This window comes from Pseudophryne corroboree, chromosome 2 (assembly GCF_028390025.1).
Source record: "Pseudophryne corroboree isolate aPseCor3 chromosome 2, aPseCor3.hap2, whole genome shotgun sequence".
Taxonomy (NCBI): Eukaryota; Metazoa; Chordata; class Amphibia; order Anura; family Myobatrachidae; genus Pseudophryne; species Pseudophryne corroboree.
The window spans coordinates 932,023,699-932,050,055 of record NC_086445.1 but is presented as its reverse complement, the minus strand read 5'-3'; the positions used below and the strand labels follow the sequence as shown (position 1 = coordinate 932,050,055).

Below are 26,357 nucleotides of genomic sequence, written 5' to 3'. Positions count from 1 at the left end.
TGCCAAACTTCTCCAGGTCAAACATAACTTTCAGGAACTGATCCTGCATTGAGGCTGACAGTAATCTGTACAGATTATTACAGCATCTAAAAATATATATTCTACAATATATAATTTTCATTGTTTGTAATGTGGTCAAAATTGCATGGAAATTAATGTTATTGGGGTTAATAATACTCTAGGAGCAAAAAAAAAGGCTAAATCATGTGATTTTAGCTGTTTTAATAACGTTTTTTTTTAAATATGAAAACAAAATCAGTAAAAATGGTCTGACACAGATCTTTATCAATAAGTAGATCAGGGGCCCAAGGAAGGTAGAGTATGTATGTAGTGGAAGGAAGGATTGATTGATTAGTAATTTAATTTAATTTGTTTGATTTTAAAAATTGAAATCAATCATTGGGGGCATTGGTGACAGTCTTTATTGCATATACAACAATTTTTATTGGTTATTATTGCACCAATCCGACTTCAACTTTTTCTTTAATTCTAAATGCCCTGACTTAAACCGTCTATGCCTCTTCTCTCAATTGTTCGTCCTCCATATCTATGAATAAACATAAACCAAGTGGGGTACAGCACACACCACAAATGTGTAAAACAAATGTACAACCTACAGTGTCACAATACGTGTAGAGTCAGATAAAGAGTCACACCAATTCTAGTGTGGCTGCTTCCATTGCCTGTTTCTACGCGGAAGGTTTTGTGTTATCTAGCAAAAAGTCCAGTAATATATATCTGGTGTACTACAGCGGACCAACAAAAGCTGTTGGCCTTTATATGGGTATCTATCCTTAAAGTAATCTGCTCCCACTGGAGAGTACTAATGTTCACCTTTATATATTTGAAAATTCATCTACGATATTGCAACTGTATACCCATTAAATCCAGATTGAATAGCCCTAGCTGGCATGTCCAGTGGTTTATCTCCTTTTCACTTTTATCACCTACAATTTGGGCAATTGACTATATACTCCTGAAGAAGTCCTACAGGACAAAACGCGTTGGATTGTATATTCTTGTCAACGTCTGTTCCTTCCATCATGATTAAATATCATCAAAAGACTCTGTTTCACTGAAATCCTGCTGGATAAATATACATTAAAACTCTGAAAAATTATACAGATTTTTTTAATGGATTTTTGTATATTTTAAACAATTTTATTGTGAATACATTTTTAATAAGTGATGTTTTATTGCTAAATATATTGGCATTGTTAAACAGTTTACTGTGGATGGTTTAAATAAGGAACACCATTATTAGCACCCTCAGATCAGTCTGCTATTTGTTATATAAGAATCTTTGCTAACAGGAGATTCATCTAGAGGTGCTGCTTAAAAATTATATCTTAGTGCAACTGGGTTCCTTATATATATATATATATATATATATATATATATGCAAAAAGTGTTTTTATAGATCAGTGCGCTTATCCAACGTTCGAAAGTTCCTTCCAAAAAGGTCGCCTGATGTCACTATGCTGAGACTTAATTAGTCGTATTGGATCCGCATCCAAAGCCATCTAGCAAATTTTCCCGTGCTCTATAGACACCTTCCAAACTTCTTTGGTGGCAGCTCAGTTCCTCAAGAAATGACCTGGGTAGGTTCAGTCATGCGATTCTGTGGAGGTAGGGGAGAAGAACAAGCGCCATATGGTGTAGTAATTCAAATAAATGGGTAAATTATGGACACGTGAATGTACTGTAAGTACCGGATAAAGTCTTGGAATCAGGCCTATCGGTCTCTCTTTTCTCAGTGGCTGCTCCCCACCTGTATGTCAGGAGACAAAGATCATCGCCATATAGTGTAGTACCTATATCTTGGGGTACCCTCCCCTATATGTCATGCGTACCAAATCAATGTTTCAATCAAGCATATAGGATAAGCTTTTATCCAGATGACCCAAGCAGGTCCTGTATGGTGTGCTTGTTCATTCAATTTCGACCCACTGCCTTATATAGTGATACAAAGTTTTTTAATAAACCAAATAAAACATAGTAAATAAATAAAAAATATATAATAAAGGTCTTAGCTCAGTGATACAGGCAGTGGATAGGTAGGTCAGTCTCTCAACGCGTTTCGCCTTTTGGGCTTCCTCAGACAGAGCACCCCTTATCAGATACACCAGATGACAGACAGAGCACCCCTTATCAGATACACCAGATGACAGACAGAGCACCCCTGGTCTGATACTGATAGGAGTCGGTCACACCAGCCCCTGGATTTACACACAGTATACTGGTTTTTTTTTTTAACATTGGGGCAGAGCCCCTGGTTGTATATGGATTATGAACAGATCCCACCTTGTCATCTACACCACTCAATGACAGACAGAGCACCACTGGACTGATACACCAGCCCTACAGCAGCCCCACACCCCATGCCACACAAACCAGCACTGAGATGGACACGTCCGTTCAGTACACTCTCCACAGCCAGAGTAAAAATAGCGCAGATCACCGGGACCTTTATAGAATCCAAAACCATGCAAAAATCTGACCGCACGATGATGATGTTTTGCTCTTTTTGGAATCTGAGTTAGACAGGAAACCCTGAGCCAGACTAAGATCCCGGCTCGGATCGAGAAGTTCGGGTGGGTCCAATTCTCCGAGAACCGGACCTGCTCACCTCTAGAAATAAGAGACTGAGTTATTTATGCAAGAGAAAGCAAGTTACTTTATGAGGAAAAGACAGAGATACTTATGCAAGTGAAAGTGAGTTGCTTTATCTGGAGACAGAGACTGAGTTTAATTGCCCAGGAAACTCTTATTACCGAGTAAGCTACATTTGTTCAGAGACACTACCATCTCTTCGCTAGCTCATTGGCATCAAGAGGGGGTAGGTGGCTACTCTTTACCAGAGCCCATTGGAGGGGCCCAGAGGAGGTCCGGGTCCTGCTGCCCTACCCCTGCCCCATTGCTGCAGCCGCTTGTCGGGTTGGGAGACTGCTGCAAAAGCTTCTCTCCCAGCCCACACACACTGGGAAGAGAGGCAGCTGCACCAGCAGCCAGTCCTCTCTCCCTTCTGTGGGATAAAATGAAGTGGAACAATTGAGCCTGTCCTCCTACACTCCCGCCCACCACGCCACTGGCTGTGAGCTACCGAATGCTGCCCACCAGGTCCGAAACCGGTGCTCCCCTGCAGCACGTATACCTGCTCTGTAGCCACACCTATTTTTTATTTTATTTTAAACTGACCTGTCCGGCCACGCCTCCCCCTCATTGGCCATGTTCCCTCTCATTGCCGGGGTCCGGAAAAGCTGTCGGCACCCCTGCGCTAGGTACATCTTATTTTGGAGTTAGACTGAGATACATTTACATTATTACAACCAAGAATTATTTATATATCTGTGTGCCAATTGCCCCATTGCAATGCTGTGGCACCACAGGATTCTAAAAGAGCTTCAACGTTATTTGCCAGTGAAGATCATCATACCTGTTACGTTCTCTGTGCTCCGAACGTAAGATATTGAGTGGGTAAGTCCCGAGCACAGGAACATGATGCTGATATTCAGGACAAAGTAAAGCAGTACCCCTAGGACCCTAACTCCGTTGTTCCACCCACGTGGTCAGTCTACGCCTGCGAGACTATGTGTTCTTGGGCCCACGGCAGCCGTGCTTGAAGGGCGGATAAGGTCTGCCCAACTCCGATGCCCCCTGGTCTTAGTATGAGTAAACTGAGACTGGATGGAAACAAGGGGACCTCTAACTAAACAAAACACTAGGGGTTACTGCAGAACTAAAAACTAAACATATGTGCGGCACGGCCGCCAATGGAAAAGGCAACAAAGGTAACACTGTCCACCCCTACATGGCACCATCGTGTACCGGGGAGGACAGCTGTGGCAGAGCACCTCCGCAAAAGCACCAGCAAAAGAGTATAACGGAAACTCTACGGCCTAGGCCGCAAGACGCGGCAAAGGCCGCTACTCACAACACCGGGGAACAACCACAGGTGAACCTTGAGATCTGAAGACACAGGTTTCTACCAACAGGAAGACTGGAAGGACCCCAGGAGTCAGCACCACAGGAACAAGGTAGACCAGACCACAGAACACCGGACAGGGAATTTCTTCAGAGCAGGAATAGCTCACAGGAAGCTATCACCGGTGTCTGTGTAAAGCACTGAGGGAGAATATAACAGGTCTTTGTACCAATGGCTGCAGAGAACCTAATTAGAAAATGTCGTGCAGCTGCCCTGCTGCACGACCACATGCTGACAGGTGCTTGATTAATTGGATAGCAGCGGGGAATGCGGTCCGCCTGTGGCGTCCCCATTGCTATGGACCCGGCGGCTCAGCGCGCATGGCGTCCCGGCATTGCCATGGACCCGGCGGCTCAGTGCGCACGGCGTCCCGGCGTTGCCATGGACCCGGCGGCTCAGCACGCATGGGGTCCTGAGTTGCCAGGTGCCTTGAGGGGACCAGGAGGAGGAGCGGCGGCCGGGATGCGCCGGGACCATTGCTTAGCAACGGTTGGGTGCTGGCGGGAGCCGCCACGCCTAACAGTACCCCCCTTAAGGAGGGGTTAAGAAACCCCTATATCCGGGTTTATGAGGAAATTCCTGAAAGAACAATCTCTTAAGTCTAGGGGCATGTAAATCCTTGTCCAGGACCCAAGACCTTTCCTCTGGACCGTACCCTTTCCAGTGTACCAAAAAATAGAGCCAACCACGAGAAAATTTAGAATCTAAGACCTTCTCCACTAGGAATTCTTGTTGACCCTGAACATCCACCGGAGGTTTACCCTGGAAAATTTTCGGAGGAAATCTCCTGGAAAGGATATATGGCTTCAATAGAGAACAATGGAAAGTGTTGCCGATTTTAAGTGACTTTGGCAACCGTAGCCAAAAAGCCACCGGATTTACTTTTTTTGACAATAAGGAACGGTCCAATAAATCTGGGTCCCAATCTGGCCGAGGGTTGTCGGAGCTTGACGTTGCGGGTTGACAACCATACCTTATCCCCTACCTTAAATGTGCATGGGCGTCAGAACCTATCAGAAAAAATGTTCTCCCAAAAAGCAGCCTTCTTAAGGGCAAGCTGTACTTTTCTCCAAATAACTCTGAGACGGGAGGTTAAGGACAAAAAAGAAGCCGGATAATGGGGAGTAAAGGAATTGGCTCTAGGGTGAAAGCCCAGGACCGAATAGAACGGAGACTCCTTGGTGGATGAATGGCAAGCGTTATTGTAGGCGAACTCAGCCAGAGGAAGAAAATCTGACCAATCGTTTTGAAGTTTGGCAGTATAAAGACGTAAATATTGTTTAAGTGACTGATTCACCCGTTCAGTCTGCACGTTACACTGTGGATGGTATCCAGACGTTAAACAGAGTTTCATGTTTAATGAGGCACAAAAACGCTTCCAAAAATGGGCAATAAACTGTGGTCCCCGGTCAGAGACTATATCCACGGGTAAACCATGAAGCCTGAAGACATGGCGGAGAAACAGAACTGTCGGAACTTGAGCAGAGGGTAATTGGGGTAAAGCAATGAAGTGGGCCATTTTGCTAAAACAGTCCACAACTACCCAAATTACCCGGAACCCGGATGAAAGAGGAAGATCCACCACGAAATCCATGGAAATGTGTGACCATGGCTTGAGTGGAATTGCAAGTGGCATGAGTTGCCCGACCGGCAAGGATCGGGACACTTTGTGCTTAGCACAATCCTGACAGGAAAGGACAAATTCCCTAACATCCTTGGAAAGATTAGGCCACCACACCGAGCGAAAAATTAACTCTAAGGTTTTAGCAATACCAGGATGACCAGCAACCTCACTATCATGAAACTCTGCGAGGACACTGCCTCTCAAGCGCTCAGGAACGAAGAGACGACCAACAGGAGTATCACTGGGAGCCTGCTGCTGAACCTGGACAAGTTGTGTGAACAAATCCTGTGTGAGACCGGCCCAGATGATGGACGTTGAGACAATGGGGGTTGCGGAAGAGTGGTTATTGTGAGCAGGAAGAAAACAATGAGACAGGGCATCGGCCTTGGTATTCTTAGAACCGGGCCTGTAGGTGATGATGAACTTGAATCGTGTAAAAAACAGTGCCCAACGCGCCTGCCGAGCATTTAGCCATTTTGCTGATCAATATACTGTAGATTATTGTGGTCAGTGAACACCATAATGGTATGCTTCGCTCCTTCAAGCCAGTGCCTCTATTCCTCAAAAGCCCATTTCCCTGCCAGCAACTCTCGATTACCAACATCAAAGTTGGATTCAGCTGAGGAGAATTTCCTGGACATGAAGGCACAAGTGTGTAACACCAGAGACTTGGGGTCTTCCTGAGAAAGAATGGCTCCCACTCCAACCTCTGAGGTCTCCACCTCGACAATAAAGGGAAGATCAGGGTTGGGGTGTCTGAGAACTGGAGCTGAGACAAAGGCCTGTTTTAGGGCCCGGAAGGCAGACTCGGCTTGAGGCAACCAGTTGGAAGGATCAGCTCCTTTCCTTGTTAACGCCACAATAGGAGCAACTAAATCTGAAAAGGCATGAATAAAACGCCTGTAATAATTTGCAAAACCCAAAAATCGCTGGATAGCTTTCAAGTTGGTGGGTTGCGTCCAGTTTAGAATAGCCTGGAGTTTCTTAGGTTCCATAAAAAACCCCTTTGGAGAAATAATATACCCTAAAAAGGACACTTCAGTGATGTGGAAATCACACTTCTCCAATTTCGCGTACAAATGGTTCTCCCGCAACTTTTGAAGCACTTGCCGCACATGGACAACATGCTGTTCAGAAGACTCAGAGTAAATTAAAATGTTGTCCAAATAAACGACCACGAACTTCCCTAAAAAGTCGCGGAGGACGTTGTTAATAAGATCCTGAAATACCGCAGGAGCGTTAGACAGCCCAAACGGCATCACAAGATATTCGTAGTGTCCGGACTGAGTACTGAGAGCCGCCTTCCACTCATCCCCAGATCTTATTCGAATGAGGTTGTAGACTCCTCTGAGATCGGTTTTGGAGAAAATAACCGCAGTGCGGAGCTGATCAAATAACACCGAAATCAACGGCAAGGGGTAGGTGTTTTTAATAGAAATCTTATTCAAGGCCCGATAATCTATGCACGGTCTTAGAGATCCGTCTTTTTTCTCAACAAAAAAACCCCCTGCACTTAACGGAGATTTCGAGGGCCTAATAAACCCCTTCTTCAGGCTTTCCTGTACATAGTCATCCATGGCCTTAGTCTCGGGACCAGATAGAGCATAAAGTCTCCCTTTTGGCAGAGTGGCACCAGGGACAAGGTCAATGGCACAGTCATATGACCGGTGGGGTGGCAGGATATCCGCGTTACCTTTAGAGAAAACATCAGCAAAATCCTGATATACTGAAGGTATGAGTTCCGGAGTAGCAGCCGCGACCCGGACTGGACGAGAAATACATCCTTTAACACAGAAAGAATCCCTCCGGGAAATTTCCTCAGACCGCCAATCTATGGTGGGATTATGGAGGGCAAGCCAGGGGTGACCTAAGACGACAGGCACAGCCGGACAATGGGTGAGATAGAACTCGATTTTTTCAGAATGTAAGGCCCCCACTGTCAGTTGTACTGGAGGGGTCCGGTGAGTAATTACCCCATTTGAGAGTGGACCTCCATCTAGTCCGTGCATAGTGATAGATCTATCTAGTTGGAGCTGCGGAACTCCCAAAGCTTGAGCCCAAGCAAGATCCATAAAGTTCCCGGCAGCTCCGCTGTCAATGAAGGCTGAAACAAATGAACTGAGACTTCCAAAAGAAATGTTAACAGGAATTAACAAGGAATCATTTGAGGAGATTAACTGCAGACCCAAGTGAACCCCCTCACAATTCACTTGTTCAGAGCGTTTCCCTGTTTATTTGGGCAGTTGCGCGCAACATGTACCTTGCCACCACAATATAACCAGAGCCCTGAATTTAGCCTTCTGGCCCTTTCTTCTGGAGACAGCCGGGAGAGACCCACTTGCATGGGCTCCTTGGTGTCCTCAGGGAAAGCATACACACATGGACTAGACCTGAAATTAGCTCCTCTTTCAGCCCTCTGCTCTCGGAGACGACGATCAATCTTAATAGCAAGCTCCATGAGCTTATCTAACATCTCCGGAGCTGGATACTGAAGGAGACTATCCTTGATTACTTCAGACAGACCGAGGCGAAAACTGACTGCGCAGGGCAGGATCATTCCAGCCACAGTCGTTCGACCAACGGCGAAATTCTGTACAATATGCCTCTGCAGGATTTTTACCCTGTTTAAGTGCACGCAGGTGGCACTCAGCCGACGCTTCCCGATCTGGGTCATCATACAAAAGGCCTAATGACTTAAAGAAGGCATCTACTGTTTGCAAGGCTGCATCATTGGATTTCAACCCAAAAGCCCAGGTTTGTGGATCGCCTTGAAGCAAAGACATCACAATGCCCACCCGCTGAGACTCAGTACCTGAGGACCGGGGCCTTAAATGAAAATAAAGTTTACAGGCTTCCTTAAAATTAAAGAAATCTTTTCGGTTACCTGAAAAGCGGTCAGGAAGGTGCATCTTTGGTTCAGGAATCATACCCGGGGAGGCTCGTAAAAGATCTTCCTGCGAGCTCACCCGAAGGGTAAGATCCTGAACCATCTGAGTGAGTTCCTGAATCTGATTGGCCAAAAGCTGGCTGGGATTCTGTCCTAGCACTGCCGGATTCATGAGGACCGAATTTCAAGGCCACCCTGGTAAAAAACAACAGATTTGTTTTTTGTTTTTTTGTTGTTGTGACCGGTGATAATGTTACGTTCTCTGTGCTCCGAAAGTAAGATATTGAGTGGGTAAGTCCCGAGCACAGGAACGTGACGCTGATATTCAGGACAAAGTAAAGCAGTACCCCTAGGACCCTAACTCCGTTGTTCCACCCACGTGGTCAGTCTACGCCTGCGAGACTATGTGTTCTTGGGCCCACGGCAGCCACGTTTGAAGGGAGGTTTAGGTCTGCCCAACTCCGATGCCCCCCGGTCTTAGTATGAGACAAGGCGTAAACTGAGACTGGATGGAAACAAGGGGACCTCTAACTAAACAAAACGCAGAGCTAGGGGTTACTGCAGAACTAAAAAAACTAAACGTATGTGCGGCACGGCCGCCAATGGAAAAGGCAACAAAGTTAACACTGTCCACCCCTACACGGCACCGTCATGTACCGGGGAGGACAGCTGTGGCAGAGCACCTCCGCAAAAGCACCAGCAAAAGAATATAATGGAAACTCTACGGCCTAGGCCACAAGACGCGGCAAAGGCCGCTACTCACAACACCGGGGAACAACCGCAGGTGAGCAGGAACCTCGAGATCTGAAGACACAGGTTTCTACCAACAGGTAGACTGGAAGGACCCCAGGAGTCAGCACCACAGGAACGAGGTAGACCAGACCACAGAACACTGGACAGGGAATTTCACCAGAGCAGGAACAGCTCACAGGAAGCTATCACCGGCGTCTGTGTAAAGCACTGAGGGAGAATATAACAGGTCTCTGTACCAATGGCTGCAGTGAACTTAATTAGAAAATGTCGTGCAGCTGCCCTGCTGCACGACCACACGCTGACAGGTGCTTGATTAATTGGATAGCAACGGGAAATGCGGTCCGCCTGTGGCGTCCCCGTTGCTATGGACCTGGCGGCTCAGCGCGCACGGCGTCCCGGCGTTGCCATGGACCCGGCGGCTCAGCGCGCATGGCGTCCCGGCGTTGCCATGGACCCGGCGGCTCAGCACGCACGGCGTCCTGGCGTTGCCAGGCGCCGTGCGGGGACCAGGAGGAGGTGCGGCGGCCGTGACGCACCGGGACCGTTGCTTAACAATACTTTGGTTAGGGAAAGAGAGAAATTTAGTAACTGTTATTGAAAAGTATGTTTTTCATTACTATTTTCATTACCACATAATAGATTGTGATTGTTATTATAATATGCCAATATCTGTGATTCAATTGATTGTCTTTTGCATTTTTGTCACCTATTGTCTTCTCTTTATCTTCTTTTTATGCCCAGTTCCTCTTGTGATTATTTTATATTTTGTGCCAACTAACCAATCATCATCCTCTATCCACAGTTAATTGCGGCTCAATCAGGCCCGCCATGAAGGGTGGATGGTGGGGACTCCAGTCCTGGGTCCTGAGTAAGATGGGGTCCAGGTGGTAGCAGTGAGGATCAAGGGTCCAGGCCAGCTACCTGCGCACTGGTAGGGCAGGCAGCCATGGAGGGACATAGCAGTGGCAGTATTCTTACTACAGAGCTGGCCGTGAGCCAATCGGAGCTCATGAACCGGCAGCCAATCAGGAGCTGCCATTCCTGGTTCTTTCAAATTGATACGCTTTGGAGGATGCTGGGCCCATGGGGGAGCTATAGGGCAGTGTGTGTGGTGGTGGGGCCCTGCTAAATTTGTCAGTACCGGGCCCCATCATTTTTAATGGCAGCCCTGGGCTCAATAAAAAGACATCCTGTTGGAATTGCTGACTCGCTCCTGTTTCGTATCAATCTATCCTACCTCTCTGAGCAAGGTACTACAGAAGAAGGTATGGGGAGCAACATTTCAGGGGAAAGGTCTGTCACATAGCCACCCTACACCTGCGACACCTCTCTCAACCGCTTAAACATACCCGCCAACCCCGGGGTATGGTCTAAATATATTATTAAATATAATATATTATATATTAAATATACTTTTTTTCTCCTATGGATAAGCTAATATGCACTATAACTACATCTATTGTCATGGCTCTTCTGAGCAGTCTTAATTAGATGTGTGTTGCTATATTACTTTGGCTGCTCTATGAGTAGGGATGGCCATCGACCATCGATGTTCCTGGATCATCGATGGTTGGGACCAAGTATTTGATCGTTTTACCATACTCTGTGTGTGTTGAGTCAAGTAACTGCAGCTGCTGCCATCCATGCAAGCTGTCAGTCAGAGATGAAAAGACCCGCTCTGTTCTGCCTCTCCCCGCCCACTGTATATCTCCTTAAGTTCATAGGCAGGCACGGAGGCTCTGTACTTGCATTGTATCATCTTGTCCTGCATAAAATGTAATGTGTAGGGGCATGTGGTCTCAGCAGCAGCATTTAGGTGGGACTTGGAGACTCGTTATTGACATTGACTGGTCTGTCTATCCTCTGAGCCTCCCGACCCACCTTTGTCAGCTGCTGTCCCGGTGGTGGTGGCGGGATGGTTATTGGTGGTGCTGCTAAGATGATGAGTGGATGTATGGATTATTTGCTTGCTAGCTATGCCTGCCCCGCTGTAGTACAGTACTCTGCTGCTGACAAGCGTGGTTCACATGTGTAAGCATCGGCGCAGCATCCATCGCAACAGTGCAGTGCATATAATACAATTGGCTGCCAGGGGAGTCGCCCTGCGCATGCGCAGAGGAAGGTTTGCCAGGCGCTGACTTTCTGCAGCAAAGTCTGTACTGCGCATGCGCAGGTATTCGATAGCCTGAACCATCGATAGTAGATGGTAGAATACTTTTTAACCATCGACGGTTCATGCTAAAATATCCATCGATGGCAGCCATCAGTGGGAATTGTACCGATGGCCATCCCTATCTATGAGTTTTGATAAAATAGTTGGCTTATACATTCACTGTTCTTACTATGCTCCAACACTCACCACATAGAGATGGCATATTAAATTAAGACGTCCCCTGGAAGTCATGCTTGACTTTGGCTAACACAGGATTGTAGCATTTTGATATTAAGTCATGTGTCTTCTTGAACTAATTATTGAATACATTGGTGCTAGTTGATTTCTGTGACACTGGAGTCTGGCCGTCAGACATGCTCTGTTTATCCTATCTGACAGCAGTTAGGCAGAGTCTATTTTTGTCTGCCACATTCTAACCCACATTGGAAAGGCATTTTGTTAAAGGGGAATGATGCCGTTGTGTCTTTCTTTTTCATATATGTTATTGGTGTCTTGGACCATGTTGTTTTACTAAGTCAAGAAAATGTATAACCATCTCTAATGCAGCTAAGAAATGTAGAATTACCATCAGATCATTTAGAAATTTGAAGGGAGTTGCTTAAAATCTTTTAAAGTGGAGAAATAAACCAACTACTATCTATAATTTTATAGAATGTCTCCTGCCCAGGTCCAGATTAACAATGGGGAGGATGGCGTTACAAAAGGCCTATCATCATGGCAGCATAATGATGACCAGCTGCATTGCTGGCACACAGTATGTCATAAATCATAAGTATTAAAATTGTATTTCTAGGTTTGTAACAAAGTTACAGAATTACTCTAAAAATTTTATTTTTATGTTTTTACGGAGACAGTGGGGCTGATAGAGTGGGGTGTACACATCCACATGGCACTGACCACACCCACATAGCACTGACCACACCCACACAGCACTGACCACACATCACAGGTCACAACTCCTCCCCTTCTCAGTATAGACCCTTGAACATTTTCAGCCCCTGGCCCATGTGACCCTTAATCCGGCCCTGTCCTGTCCCCTTTAGAAGGTTTGCTACATCTTCCCCTTACTCACCTTCCTTCTTGCCCTGTAATTAATGCATCATAATTAACTTTTGAGAATAAACACATTTAGGGGCCTATTTATCACCATCCGCATCCTTGGATGTAGATGTCATGTGATAAAATCACCCCAAAATCGCACTGCGATAATTGAATACATAGCAGGAAGGTATCAATTATCGCATGCAAGGACAGTGCTTGCTCGCATGCTCTGTTCCTGCAATGACACTCCGCAGCATCATTGGGGTATTTTTCGTAAAAGAATACTCAGATGTCCTGCTGCGCTTGCGCCACACCTGGTGACATTGCCGCTACTGCCGCTGCCTGGTCAACCCCCCGTCGCGACTACCCCCTGCGCGCTGTGGACCGCCCCCCAGCAGGTCAATATATTCACCTGTCCAGGGAGCCGGTCCACTCTGCTCCTGCAGGGCTGCCGGGCGCCGGATCCTGTGTGCTGCGATGACCCCTGGTGCTGTAACGTGCGCTGCCGCTTTGCAGCGTCACTTTACTGCACCAGGGTCACAATGCAGCACATGGGGGACCCGGCGCCCGGCAGCCCTCACCGGAGCAAAGGACAACGGCTCCCTGGAGAGGTGAGTATGATTTTTTTTGTTTTGACTTTTCTTTTTTTTAACACTTTGATCAGCTTGTGTGTCCATCGGAGGTATGTACCCGCACAGCTTTCTCTGCCAGGGCTAGAGAAAGCTGGGCAAAAGGGTGCACATCGCAGTGCTGCCCTGTGATCTCGCCAGCCTGACCTGTCGAGATTATCACAGGGCACACTGTGGTATATTTTCACATATTTTTTTTTTAGTAAATTTGGCCACGTCACATTTCACATTATAAGTATGGGGAATGCGATGTGGCTTTCTAAAAAAAAAAAGTGAATTAAAGGGTTTGGAGCAGTTTTTCATGAAAACTGCTCCAAACGCCCTTTGATACATTCAGGTGATACTAAAATAATGTGAAAAGGGTGTGAAAACACCCTTTTTCCACATTATTTTAGTAAAAATAATGTTAATAAATGGGTCTCTTAGGCTGCATGCCACCAGACTAGAAAGTAGTTCTTCTTCTAACACACTTTTCTTCTGTCTGGGCACAGTACATGCCTCTGTCCTTTTCCCTGTAGTGCATAATTTAAGGCAGGGGTGGGGAACCTCCGGCCCGCGGGCCGTATACGGCCCGCAAAGCCGTTTGGTCCGGCCCACCAGCTTGTGTCAGTGAGACACGCTGCCGCTCAGTCCGGCGGCAGCGTGTCTCAGTTGTCAGAACAGGGAGGAGAGCGCGGCTGTCGAGTGGGAGCGGCGGCGTGTAGTACTTAAAACCAGCCGCTGGTCCGTGAGCCAATCAGAGCTCGCGGACCGGCAGCCAATCAGGAGCCGCGGCTGGTTTGAAGTACTACACGCCGCCGCTCCCACCCGACAGCCGCGCTCTCCTCCGTGTCCCACGGTAAGCAGCACGGAGGGGAGAGGGGAGGGGAGGGGGGAGGGCATCTGTATACCTGGCACTGTGGGGGCATCTGTATACCTGGCACTGTGGGGGCATCTGTATACCTGGCACTGTGGGGGGCATCTGTATACCTGGCACTGTGGGGGCATCTGTATACCTGGCACTGTGGGGGGCATTTGTATACCTGGCACTGTGGGGGGCATTTGTATACCTGGCACTGTGGGGGCATCTGTATAACTGTTACTGTGAGGGGCATTTGTATACCTGGCACTGTGGGGGCATCTGTATACCTGGCACTGTGGGGACATCTGTATACCTGGCACTGTGGGGGCATCTGTATACCTGGCACTGTGGGGACATCTGTATACCTGGCATTGTGAGGGGCATTTGTATACCTGGCACTGTGGGGTCATCTGTATACCTGGCACTGTGGGGACATCTGTATACCTGGCATTGTGAGGGGCATTTGTATACCTGGCACTGTGGGGGCATCTGTATACCTGGCACTGTGGGGACATCTGTATACCTGGCACTGTGAGGGGCATTTGTATACCTGGCTCTGTGAGGGGCATTTGTATACCTGGCACTGTGGGGGGCATTTGTATACCTGGCACTGTGGGGGCATCTGTATAACTGGCACTGTGAGGGGCATTTGTATACCTGGCACTGTGGGGGCATCTGTATACCTGGCACTGTGGGGACATCTGTATACCTGGCACTGTGGGGGCATCTGTATACCTGGCACTGTGGGGACATCTGTATACCTGGCACTGTGAGGGGCATTTGTATACCTGGCACTGTGGGGGCATCTGTATACCTGGCACTGTGGGGACATCTGTATACCTGGCACTGTGAGGGGCATTTGTATACCTGGCACTATGAGGGGCATTTGTATACCTGGCACTGTGGGGGCATTTGTATACCTGGCACTGTGGGGGCAATTATGGATCTGGCACCGCACTATTGGGGGCATATGTGTATCACGTCCCATTTTAACTGGCCACACCCATTTTTTTTGCGCGTGCGCGCCTCCGGCGCGCACACACAGTACCTCTAAGGGGCAGACCTACTGAGGGCAGGGTAATTTTTTGCGTTGAGAATTTTTGTATGGCCCCCGAAGGATTTTATAAATATCCAAATGGCCCTCGGTAGAAAAAAGGTTCCCCACCCCGGATTTAAGGCCATAGGCCAAGTTCACTTGTCTTGATGTCAGCAGGTAACAGTTTTAAAAGTTTGCTCAGTTCCTGTGCAACAGGCAACTTGGTCAATTCTGTGACCCGCTAATCTCTCGGCTGTTCCTGTCTGCTTATGGCCCTGATCCTCCAAGCTGTTTCCTGTGCTGTCTGTCATGGATTTCCTTACCACTTCAGATATATAGATACAGTATATAAACAGCAAATACTCTGAAACTTAATGATTCTACTGACCAGTTTCTTGCTTTTCTGGGTGCCTCCCTTAGTAACAGCAGCTTCTGCAACACACATCCAAGCACAGGTAGGTGGCACCCTGGATTTGAAGCCAAGACTCCATAACCAAATGTCTATTTCAATGTTTCAATGTATTTATTGTAGCTATTTTATTCCAAAGGAAATAACTCTAATAAAAGCTGTTTGGTGCCGCTGGAGCCGCCGTACCAGATAAGTCTCCGGTAAACCATCGTGATGTTTTGATGTTTAATGTCAAATATACCAAAATCCCAGAAACGTGTAGATCAGGCTTTTTCAACCAGTGTGCCATGGCAGGGTGGTCTTCAGTATGCCGAATGTCGGGATCCCGGCGCACATTATACCGGCGTCGGAATCCCGACACCCGGCATACCGACACCTATTCTCCCTCGTGGGGGTCCACGACCCCCCTGGAGGGAGAATAAAATAGTGTGGCGCGCTTAGCGCGCCACCGAGCCCGCAAGGGGCTCCTTAGCGCTCGCCACGCTGTCGGTATGCCGGCGGTCGGGCTCCCGGCGCCGGTATGCTGGTCGCCGGGAGCCCGAGCGCCGGCATACCGTACTACACCCCCATGGCACACTAGTGTGCCGCGACCAGCTGCAAGGTGTGCCGCGGAGCAAGAGCAGCTTCCTGCACCTTCAGAGTGATCTGTTGGCCCGGGCTCTTCTTAGAGTATTAGTCGTGCTCCGGCCGTGACCTATGCCTTGAAGAGGCGGCGGTGTGATATCATAGGTCACGGCCACCGCGTCTCACCACCCAGCCAACCCACCCGCCTGCATACACATCTTCCAGTTCCTGCCTGGCTGCATACATAGATTACCTTGCCCACCCACATCCACACCTGCCCGATCGCCCACTGCTCAGTATTCACAGCACTCCACTATGAACAACCTCCACCACTGAGGGACAGGGAGGAGGACAGCTGACCGGTAGGGGCTAATATTTGTTATTTTATTTCTCCTGTGGGGAACAATAGGACTTATGTGGGGAGAATAAGGATATATTGGGGGGGGGGGGACGGACGACGACACACAATGTGAATACTTCATGTGGGGAGCAATAGAATATATGTGGGGAGCAGTGTGATTGATTTTTGTGGAGAGCAATAGGATTTATGTACTGAGCAACATGATTTATGTGGGGAGCAATTTGATTGTTTTTTCTGTGTAGGCCAATGTACGTGTGGATTTTTTTTTACTGTGAGAGCCAATGTGTGTGTTTTTTTTTTTTTCTGTGGGGAACTTATGGTGTGCCTTGGCAATTTTAAAAAATAGTTCGGTGTGCCGCGAGTAAAAAAGGTTGAAAATCACTGGTGTAGTAGATATATATTGAAATAATTTTTTACAAATTGTCTACAAAAAACACATCAAAGCTGAGATTCATAAGAAACTTCACATCATGACCAGACTATCATGATGCCAACATTAGAAAACATTGCTGGATAAATGGTTGGGAAGAGACCTGATAAAAATCAAAACAATGTGCCCCATTCCAGTATAGCAGTGGGAATACACTGTCGTGGTCTCCTACTTGGGGAGGAATTCAAATGAATGCGGTAAAGTCTCCTAGGGAAAAATGGGACTTTACCATGATTTATTGCCCGATGGTGGTATCCAGAAATTCAATTGCATCTAATTTTTTCGTGGGTATGCTGATCCATTTTTGCATGAAATACTCACGGATACGGTAAAGTTTCTGGATCCATGTGATTTCGCATTTGCAGATGGCAAAATGGATCATAATACTGACGCTGGGATCCCGATGAGTGAACGACCGACAGGGGTGAGTGTAGGTTGTTTTCCCCCCTCTCCCAGGGGCAAACGCAGGATTTCTGAGGGGAGATTTCCGTGCCCATGTGTGTGTGTGTGTGTGTGTGTATGTGTGTGTATGTGTGTGTGTGTGTGTGTGTGTATATATATATATACATATATAGCAAACAGTTACAGCCGGCACTCCAAAAGCATCAGTCCATTACCTGCTCCGGTGCCCTCCCTCAGTCAGCATGACTGCAAATAGACAGGAATCACGGCGGCACTCAGGAGACTGTTATACTTGCAGTAAGGTTTATTGCCAAATGTGCATCCAACACATGTTTCGGGACACAGCCCGTCGTCAGGGATGACGACGGGCTGTGTCCCGAAACATGTGTTGGATGCACATTTGGCAATAAACCTTACTGCAAGTATAACAGTCTCCTGAGTGCCGCCGTGATTCCTGTCTATATACATATATATATATATAACATTTATATTTATATTAATGCAGAAAGTACGGCGGCACTCAGGTAATAGACAATTCTCAGAAAAGCTCAGGTCATATCAACGTTTTGTTCATTTATTCTAACATCTTCAGGTGATGTCCTGATGACATTAGAATAAACTAGTGAAAGATTGATATGACCTGAGCTTTTCTGAGAATTGTTTATTACCTGAGTGCCGCTGTACTTTCAGCATATTGTCGGACCCAGGCTGGGGGTTACATACAGAGGGCACCAGGGCTGTATACCATATTGATGTACGTGCGGCTGTAATGATATATATATATATATATATATATATAAAAATAAAATGACCACCCACATGCCTTTTTATAGGTGTATTGCCAATATGAAACACACACACACACACACACACACACACACACACACACACACACACACACACACACACACACAGACTGCCCACCCCCTTACAGACACACACAAGCACATGCACACAGACTGTAGATTACACACACTGACGGCCTCATCACCCCCCACACACCCACCCAGACTGTAGATTACACACAGATTGCCCCCTTCACACACCCACTCACTCAGACTGCAGTGAAATAACACACACAGGGGGTGATTCAGACCTGATCGCTGCTGTGCGTTTACAGTCAGGATGCCAACAGTCGGAATGCTGGAGGTCGGTATTCCGGCGTTGGTCTCCTGGCCGTTTTGGATGTGTGGCATCAGGATTCCAAAGGGTGTCGGTATGCCGACAGCTGGCATCTTGACCGCATCTTGACAGGAAAGTGACATAAAATTACAAGGAAACATTCGTGCAATGCCAAAACACGGTGAGATCACATACTCACCTTAAATTTAGCATGTTGTTTTAAGTAAAATACAGCAGTTCTACCACTGCCCTGAGCCCCTGACATACAGTAGCAAGATGGGGGGAAAATATTTGTTTGGACAAAATCTGCTGTTGAATTCAGTAAACAATTCTTGAAATCTAGAAACCAGCGGGATCTTTTAGGATCAATGAAGATGTTGATTCTTCGATTGCAATAGAAATGTCTCCAAAAATTAGGCACCCAAAGTGTTTTTTTGAATGTAAATTGGCTTACCTGGTTCTTAATATACAACTAGACCAGGCACAATGACAGTGAAGGCACAATAAATATTCATTAAGGACAACCAGCTAAAGTAGTCTCCTTCTCCTTGTGCAATAAAACAGGATTATTTCCATTTTGGACACTTTTTATGCCAGCTGTATATCTGAGGTATCTGCATGAAGATAGTTTCTATTCCCACTCTATGGGTGTTGTGGACACCCACGAGTGGGAATAGCCCCTGTTAGCCGGGATTCCGGCTGGCGGTATTGTCAACTGTTGGGATTACGGCGTCGGTATCATGACCGCCGGGATCACGACTGCCTAACTGTATCCCAGAGGGAACTATTATTCTTGTGTTCCAGACAAAAATATAATTTATATAGTTTGTGTCAATAGGGATGTATGCAACAAATGCATGCAACAAATATTTCTGAATTTCTATTACGATAAAGTTTTCAAGTATTGTTGCAGGTACTATTTAGTGTGCTGTGGGACACCTCGGGAACAAATCCCCTTTCATGCATCTGAAGAGTACTGCCAGATTGATCTGAACAGCTTCCACTGTGTTTGTCAGTAGGGATGTGTCAGTTGGGATGTACCTTCAATATTAAAAAAAAACAACACTAAAATGGTGCTGTACTCCAAAGCAGCATAGATCAAAATAAGTAAGATGCCAACTTACAGGGTGTGCAATAAGTTTCTAGAGGCAAAAAAAGTATTATGTTTACAGACAAAGGGGGTCATTCCGAGTTGTTCGCTCGCAAGCTGCTTTTAGCAGCTTTGCACACGCTAAGCCGCCGCCTACTGGGAGTGAATCTTAGCTTAACAAAATTGCGAACGAAAGATTCGCAATATTGCGAAAAGACTTCTCTGTGCAGTTTCTGAGTAGCTCGAGACTTACTCTGCCAGTGCGATCAGTTCAGTCAGTGTCGTTCCTGGTTTGACGTCACAAACACACCCAGCGTTCGCCCAGACACTCCTCCGTTTCTCCAGCCACTCCCGCGTTTTTCCCAGAAACGGTAGCGTTTTTTCGCACACACCCATAAAACGGCCAGTTTCCGCCCAGAAACACCCACTTCCTGTCAATCACACTCCGATCACCAGAACGAAGAAAAAACCTTGTAATGCCGTGAGTAAAATACCTAACTGCATAGCAAATTTACTTGGCGCAGTCACACTGCGGACATTGCGCATGCGCATTAGCGACTAATCGCTCCGTTGCGAGAAAAAAATAACGAGCTAACAACTCGGAATGACCCCCAAAGTGAACATTAAATTTTTTCAAAGTATTCACCAGAATAATCTATGCAAAGTTGCATGCGCTCAAAATACATGGTGAAGCATCTACACCAGTACGAAGCAGGTATGTCTTCTACATGCTGGATGAAGGTCTCCACTGCAGCTTCCGGTGGCTCAAAACTAATCCCACACATCTTGCGCTTGATTTGTAGGAACATAAGAAGTCATAGGGGAACAGGTCTGAAGTGTACTGTGGATGACCAAGCTCCTGGATGCATTCATGGGCCAGAAAACCCACCATTTTCTTGGACTTGTGGGCATTGTCGTGATGGAGAAGGGCACCACGAGCGCAAGTTCATGGATGGCGTCTGGTAATGGCATCCAGCATTTGTGGCAGGCATTGCTTGGTGCAGTGCCGTAACTAGACATTTTAGCGCTGTGTGCAAGAAACAGCACCACCCCCCCCCCAATACATAAAACAGGGTCAGCGCGCACCGCAGGCGTGGCTTTATGGGGAAGGGGCGTGGCCACAGAGCTCTCTTTCACACATTAAGGCAGGCAGAGCTCGCTTTTACACATTATGGTAGGCAGGGCTCCCTTTTAAACATTACAGCAGGTAGAGTCCTCTTTTACACAGTACGGCAGGTAGAGCTCCCTTTTACATATTACGGCAGGTAGAGTCTCCTTTTTACACATTACGGCAGTCAGAGTCCCATTTTTACACATTATGGCAGCAGAGTCCCCTTTTTACAAATTATGGCTGCAGAGTTTTCCTTTTTACACATTACAGCAGGCAGAGTCCCCTTTTTACACATTACAGCAGGCAGAGTCCCCTTTTTACACATAACAGCAGGCAGAGTCCCCTTTTTACACATAACAGCAGGCAGAGTCAACCTTTTTTTACAAATTAGGCAGGCAGCCCCTTTTTACACATTGCGTCAGTAGAATCCCCCTTTTAACACATTGCAGCAGCAGAGTGGCATACTGGGGGAGAGCTAGGGAGAAAGCAGGTGAGAGGAACATTGGGGAGAGCTAGGGAAAGAGCAGGTGAGCAGCACACGGGGGAAAGCTAGGGTTAGGGCAGGTGAGGGGCACGCGGGGGGAGGGCTAGGGAAAGAGCAGGTTAGAAGCACACTAGGGGAGAGCTAGGGAGACAGCAGGTGAGAGGAACACTGGGGGAGAGCTAGGGAGAAAGCAGGTGAGAGGAACACTGGGGGAGAGCTAGGGAGAAAGCAGGTGAGAGGAACAATGGGGGGAGATCTAGGGTTAGAGCAGGTGAGGGGGACGTGGGGGAAGGGCTAGGGAGAGAGCAGGTGAGAGGAACGCGGGGGGAGGGCTAGGGAGAGAGCAGGTGAGAGGAACACGGGGGGAGGGCTAGGGAGAGAGCAGGTGAGAGGAACACGGGGGGGCTAGGGAGAGAGCAGGTGAGAGCAACGCGAGAGGAGGGCTAGGGAGAGAGCAGGTGAGAGGAACGCGGGGGGAGGGCTAGGGAGAGAGCAGGTGAGAGGAACACGGGGGGGCTAGGGAGAGAGCATGTGAGAGCAACGCGGGAGGAGGGCTAGGGAGAAAGCAGGTGAGAGAAGCGCAGGGGAAGGGCTAGGGAGAGAGCAGGTGATGGGGAATGCAGGGGAAGAGCTAGGGTGAGAGCAGGGGAGGGGAACGCTAGGGGAGGGCTAAGGAGAGAGCAGGTGAGAGGAACAAGGGGGAGGGCTAGGGAGAAAGCAGGTGAAAGGAATGCAGGGGGAGGGCTAGGGAGAGAGCAAGTGAGAGAAACGCGGGGGGATGGCTAGGGAGAGAGCAGGTTAGAGGAACGCGGGGGGAGGGCTAGGGAGAGAGCAGGTGAGAGGAACGCGGGGGGAGGGCTAGGGAGAGAGCAGGTGAGAGGAACACGGAGGGGCTAGGGAGAGAGCAGGTGAGAGGAACGCAGGGGGAGGGCTAGGGAGAGAGCAGGTGAGAGGAACGCAGGGGAAGGGCTAGGGAGACAGCAGGTGATGGGGAACGCAGGGTAAGGGCTAGGGAGACAGCAGGTGATGGGGAACGCAGGGGAAGAGCTAGGGTGAGAGCAGGTGAGGGGAACGCTAGGGGAGGGCTAAGGAGAGAGCAGGTGAGAGGAACACGGGGGAGGGCTAGGGAGAAAGCAGGTGAAAGGAATGCAGGGGGAGGGCTAGGGAGAGAGCAAGTGAGAGAAACGCGGTGGGATGGCTAGGGAGAGAGCAGGTGAGAGGAACGCGGGGGGAGGGCTAAGGAGAGAGCAGGTGAGAGGAACGCAGGGGGAGGGCTGGGGAGAGAGCAGGTGAGAGGAATGCAGGGGAAGGGCTAGGGAGACAGCAGGTGATGGGGAACGCAGGGGAAGGGCTAGGGAGACAGCAGGTGATGGGGAACGTAGGGGAAGAGCTAGGGAGAGAGCAGTTGAGGGGAACGCTAGGGGAGGGCTAAGGAGAGAGCAGGTGAGAGGAACACGGGGGGAGGGATTGGGAGAAAGCAGGTGAGAGGAACGCGGGGGGAGGGCTAGGGAGAGAGCAAGTGAGAGAAACGCGGGGGGATGGCTAGGGAGAGAGCAGGTGAGAGGAACGCGGGGGAAGGGCTAGGGAGACAGCAGGTGATGGGGAATGCAGGGGAAGGGCTAGGGAGACAGCAGGTGATGGGGAACGCAGGGGAAGAGCTAGGGTGAGAGCAGGTGAGGGGAACGCTAGGAGAGGGCTAAGGAGAGAGCAGGTGAGAGGAACACGGGGGAGGGCTAGGGAGAGAGCAGGTGATGGGGAACGCAGGGGAAGAGCTAGGGAGAGAGCAGGTGAGGGGAACGCTAGGGGAGGGCTAGGGAGAGAGCAGGTGAGAGGAACAATGGGGGGGGTCTAGGGTTAGAGCAGGTCAGGGGGACGTGGGGGAAGTGCTAGGGAGAGAGCAGGTGAGAGGAACGCGGGGGGAGGGCTAGGGAGAGAGCAGGTGAGAGGAACACGGGGGGGGCTAGAGAGAGAACAGGTGAGAGGAACGCAGGCGAAGGGCTAGGGAGAGAGCAGGTGAGAGCAACACGGGGGGAGGGCTAGGGAGAGAGCAGGTGAGAGAAACGCAGGGGAAGGGCTAGGGAGAGAGCAGGTGATGGGGAACGCTGGGGAAGAGCTAGGGAGAGAGCAGGTGAGGGGAACGCTAGGGGAGGGCTAAGGAGAGAGCAGGTGAGAGGAACACGGGGGGAGGGATTGGGAGAAAGCAGGTGAGAGGTACGCGGGGGGAGGGCTAGGGAGAGAGCAAGTGAGAGAAACGCGGGGGGATGGCTAGGGAGAGAGCAGGTGAGAGGAACGTGGGGGAAGGGCTAGGGAGACAGCAGGTGATGGGGAACGCAGGGGAAGGGCTAGGGAGACAGCAGGTGATGGGGAACGCAGGGGAAGAGCTAGGGTGAGAGCAGGTGAGGGTAACGCTAGGGGAGGGCTAAGGAGAGAGCAGGTGAGAGGAACACGGGGGAGGGCTAGGGAGAAAGTAGGTGAAAGGAATGCAGGGGGAGGGCTAGGGAGAGAGCAAGTGAGAGAAATGCGGGGGGATGGCTAGGGAGAGAGCAGGTGAGAGGAACGCGGGGGGAGGGCTAGGGAGAGAGCAGGTGAGAGGAACGCGGGGGGAGGGCTAGGGAGAGAGCAGGTGAGAGGAACGCGGGGGGAGGGCTAGGGAGAGAGCAGGTGAGAAGAACACGGAGGGGCTAGGGAGAGAGCAGGTGAGAGGAACGCAGGGGGAGGGCTTGGGAGAGAGCAGGTGAGAGGAACGCAGGGGGAGGGCTAGGGAGAGAGCAGGTGAGAGGAACGCGGGGGGAGGGCTAGGGAGAGAGCAGGTGAGAGGAACAGGGAGGGGCTAGGGAGAGAGCAGGTGAGAGGAACGCAGGGGGGCAGGGGGTGGGCTAGGGAGAGAGCAGGTGAGAGGAACGCAGGGGGAGGGCTAGGGAGACAGCAGGTGATGGGGAACGCAGGGGAAGGGCTAGGGAGACAGCAGGTGATGGGGAACGCAGGGGAAGAGCTAGGGAGAGAGCAGTTGAGGGGAACGCTAGGGGAGGGCTAAGGAGAGAGCAGGTGAGAGGAATACGGGGGGAGGGCTAGGGAGAAAGCAGGTGAGAGGAACAATGGGGGGAGATCTAGGGTTAGAGCAGGTGAGGGGGACGTGGGGGAAGGGCTAGGGAGAGAGCAGGTGAGAGGAACGCGGGGGGAGGGCTAGGGAGAGAGCAGGTGAGAGGAACACGGGGGGGGCTAGGGAGAGAACAGGTGAGAGGAAGACAGGGGGAGGGCTAGGGAGAGAGCAGGTGAGAGCAACACGGGAGGAGGGCTAGGGAGAGAGCAGGTGAGAGAAACGCAGGGGAAGGGCAAGGGAGAAAGCAGGTGATGGGGAACGCAGGGGAAGAGCTAGGGAGAGAGCAGGTGAGGGGAACGCTAGGGGAGGGCTAAGGAGAGAGCAGGTGAGAGGAACACGGGGGGAGGGATTGGGAGAAAGCAGGTGAGAGGAACGCGGGGGGAGGGCTAGGGAGAGAGCAAGTGAGAGAAACGCGGGGGAAGGGCTAGGGAGAGAGCAGGTGAGAGGAACGCGGGGGGAGGGCTAGGGAGAGAGCAGGTGAGAGGAACGCAGGGGGAGGGCTAGGGAGAGAGCAGGTGAGAGGAACGCAGGGGGAGGGCTAGGGAGAGAGCAGGTGAGAGCAACGCGGGGGGAGGGCTAGGGAGATAGCAGGTGAGAGGTATGCAGGGAAAGGGCTAGGGAGACAGCAGGTGATGGGGAACGCAAGGGAAGAGCTAGGGAGAGAGCAGGTGAGGGGAACGCTAGGGGAGGGCTAAGGAGAGAGCAGGTGAGAGGAACACGGGGGGAGGGCTAGGGAGAAAGCAGGTGAAAGGAATGCAGGGGAAAGGCTAGGGAGAGAGCAAGTGAGAGAAACGCGGGGGGATGGCTAGGGAGAGAGCAAGTGAGAGGAATGCGGGGGGAGAGCTAGGGAGACAGCAGGTGAGAGGAACGCGGGGAGAGGGCTAGGGAGAGAGCAGGTGAGAGTAACATGGGTACACAAAACAAAATGTAGCGCCTAAGGTCGTCAATGAGTGAGAACAGTCATTAATACCACAAGATTTATTTATAAACCATTAATAGTGCACATATTTAAAAGCCAATAATAAAAACAAATATGAAGCTACTCCTATGAGTGATGGAGGTCAGTAACGAAATGTTCAAAGAACCTGTTCCATTTATAAAAAGTCCCTTATGGATCCTGCGAGGCCAAAAACAGTCACAACCGTGAATACATATTTACCACCGTATTGTAAAGGCGTTTAAGCAGAGCAGCGTCCGCAGATGGCAGTCCCTTATTCAGTGGTGGTAATTCCAAGAGTCCACGGTGTGCGTCGTCCCTCTTTCAGGAAAACCATCGGTAAAGAGCAGTAGTCAGGGACTTGGTCCAGGCTAGGGAGACAGCAGGTGATGGGGAACGCAAGGGAAGAGCTAGGGAGAGAGCAGGTGAGGGGAACGCTAGGGGAGGGCTAAGGAGAGAGCAGGTGAGAGGAACACGGGGAGAGGGCTAGGGAGAGAGCAGGTGAAAGGAATGCAGGGGAAAGGCTAGGGAGAGAGCAAGTGAGAGTAACATGGGGGGAGGGCTAGGGAGAGAGCAGGTGAGAGGAACGCGGGGGGAGGGCTAGTGAGAGAGCAGGTGAGAGTAACATGGGGGAGGGCTAGGGAGAGAGCAGGTGAGAGGAATGCAGGTGGAGGGATAGGGAGAGTGCAGGTGACAGTAACATGGGGGGAGGGCTAGGAAGAGAGGCCCACCAGGGAGGGGGGTATGGGGGGGTTGTATTTCCCTACCCTGTGGTGGTGTGCACTTCTGTGAATCCGACTACTGGAGTGAGGAGTGCAGCGCTGACAGGCGCTGGTGCACAGGTCCCTGCTCCATCCTTTGTTTTCACTCTTCAGCGGCTGCAGTTCCCATGTCAAGCACCAAACACTGTGTGGGCACACACGATCTGACGTCACACCCGGCGTTGAGGAGCGCAGCTGTGGGGAGAAGGAATTGGTGAAGAGCATGCTCTGCCTCCTCCCCCAAGATCAGCTGCTGCCGGGCGACACTCCGAGTCCACGTAGTAACGCCTGTGAGCGGTGCAGCCCAGTCTGGGGTGGGGGAGGAGAAGGGGTATGTAGAGCACACACCTGTGAATTGATAGAGACGGAGCCTGTTGAGAGGGGGAGTGAAAGCTCTGAGGGGAGCCATCCTGTGAGGGCGGGTGCTGGAGTGGCTGTGACAGGAGCCACACTGTGAGGGAAAGGCTGAGCTGCTCCATCAGTGTGCCGCGAGGAGAAGGGCGGTAGGTGGCTGAATGCCGACCATGTAGGAGGTACTGCCTTGTAACAAGTGATCAGAGAGAGGGAGAAAGCGTGGCCTGGAGACACAACAGGCGTCCCCTGAGAGTGGCATCATG

At 49.8% G+C, this 26,357-nt stretch overlaps 1 long non-coding RNA gene across 2 annotated transcripts; it reads right to left on the bottom strand.

Annotated features, from left to right (window-relative positions):
* Positions 1-233: 233 nt before the first annotated feature.
* LOC134986780 (uncharacterized) lies at positions 234-26,357 on the bottom strand. 2 transcript variants are annotated; one of them, XR_010192596.1, is made up of 3 exons: positions 25,747-26,357; positions 25,202-25,389; positions 234-1,771 (listed from the first exon to the last, which is right to left on the bottom strand). It is a non-coding gene; the product is annotated as an uncharacterized LOC134986780 (long non-coding RNA). The 2 variants fall into 2 exon arrangements; XR_010192595.1 differs by having other exon boundaries at positions 25,202-25,350.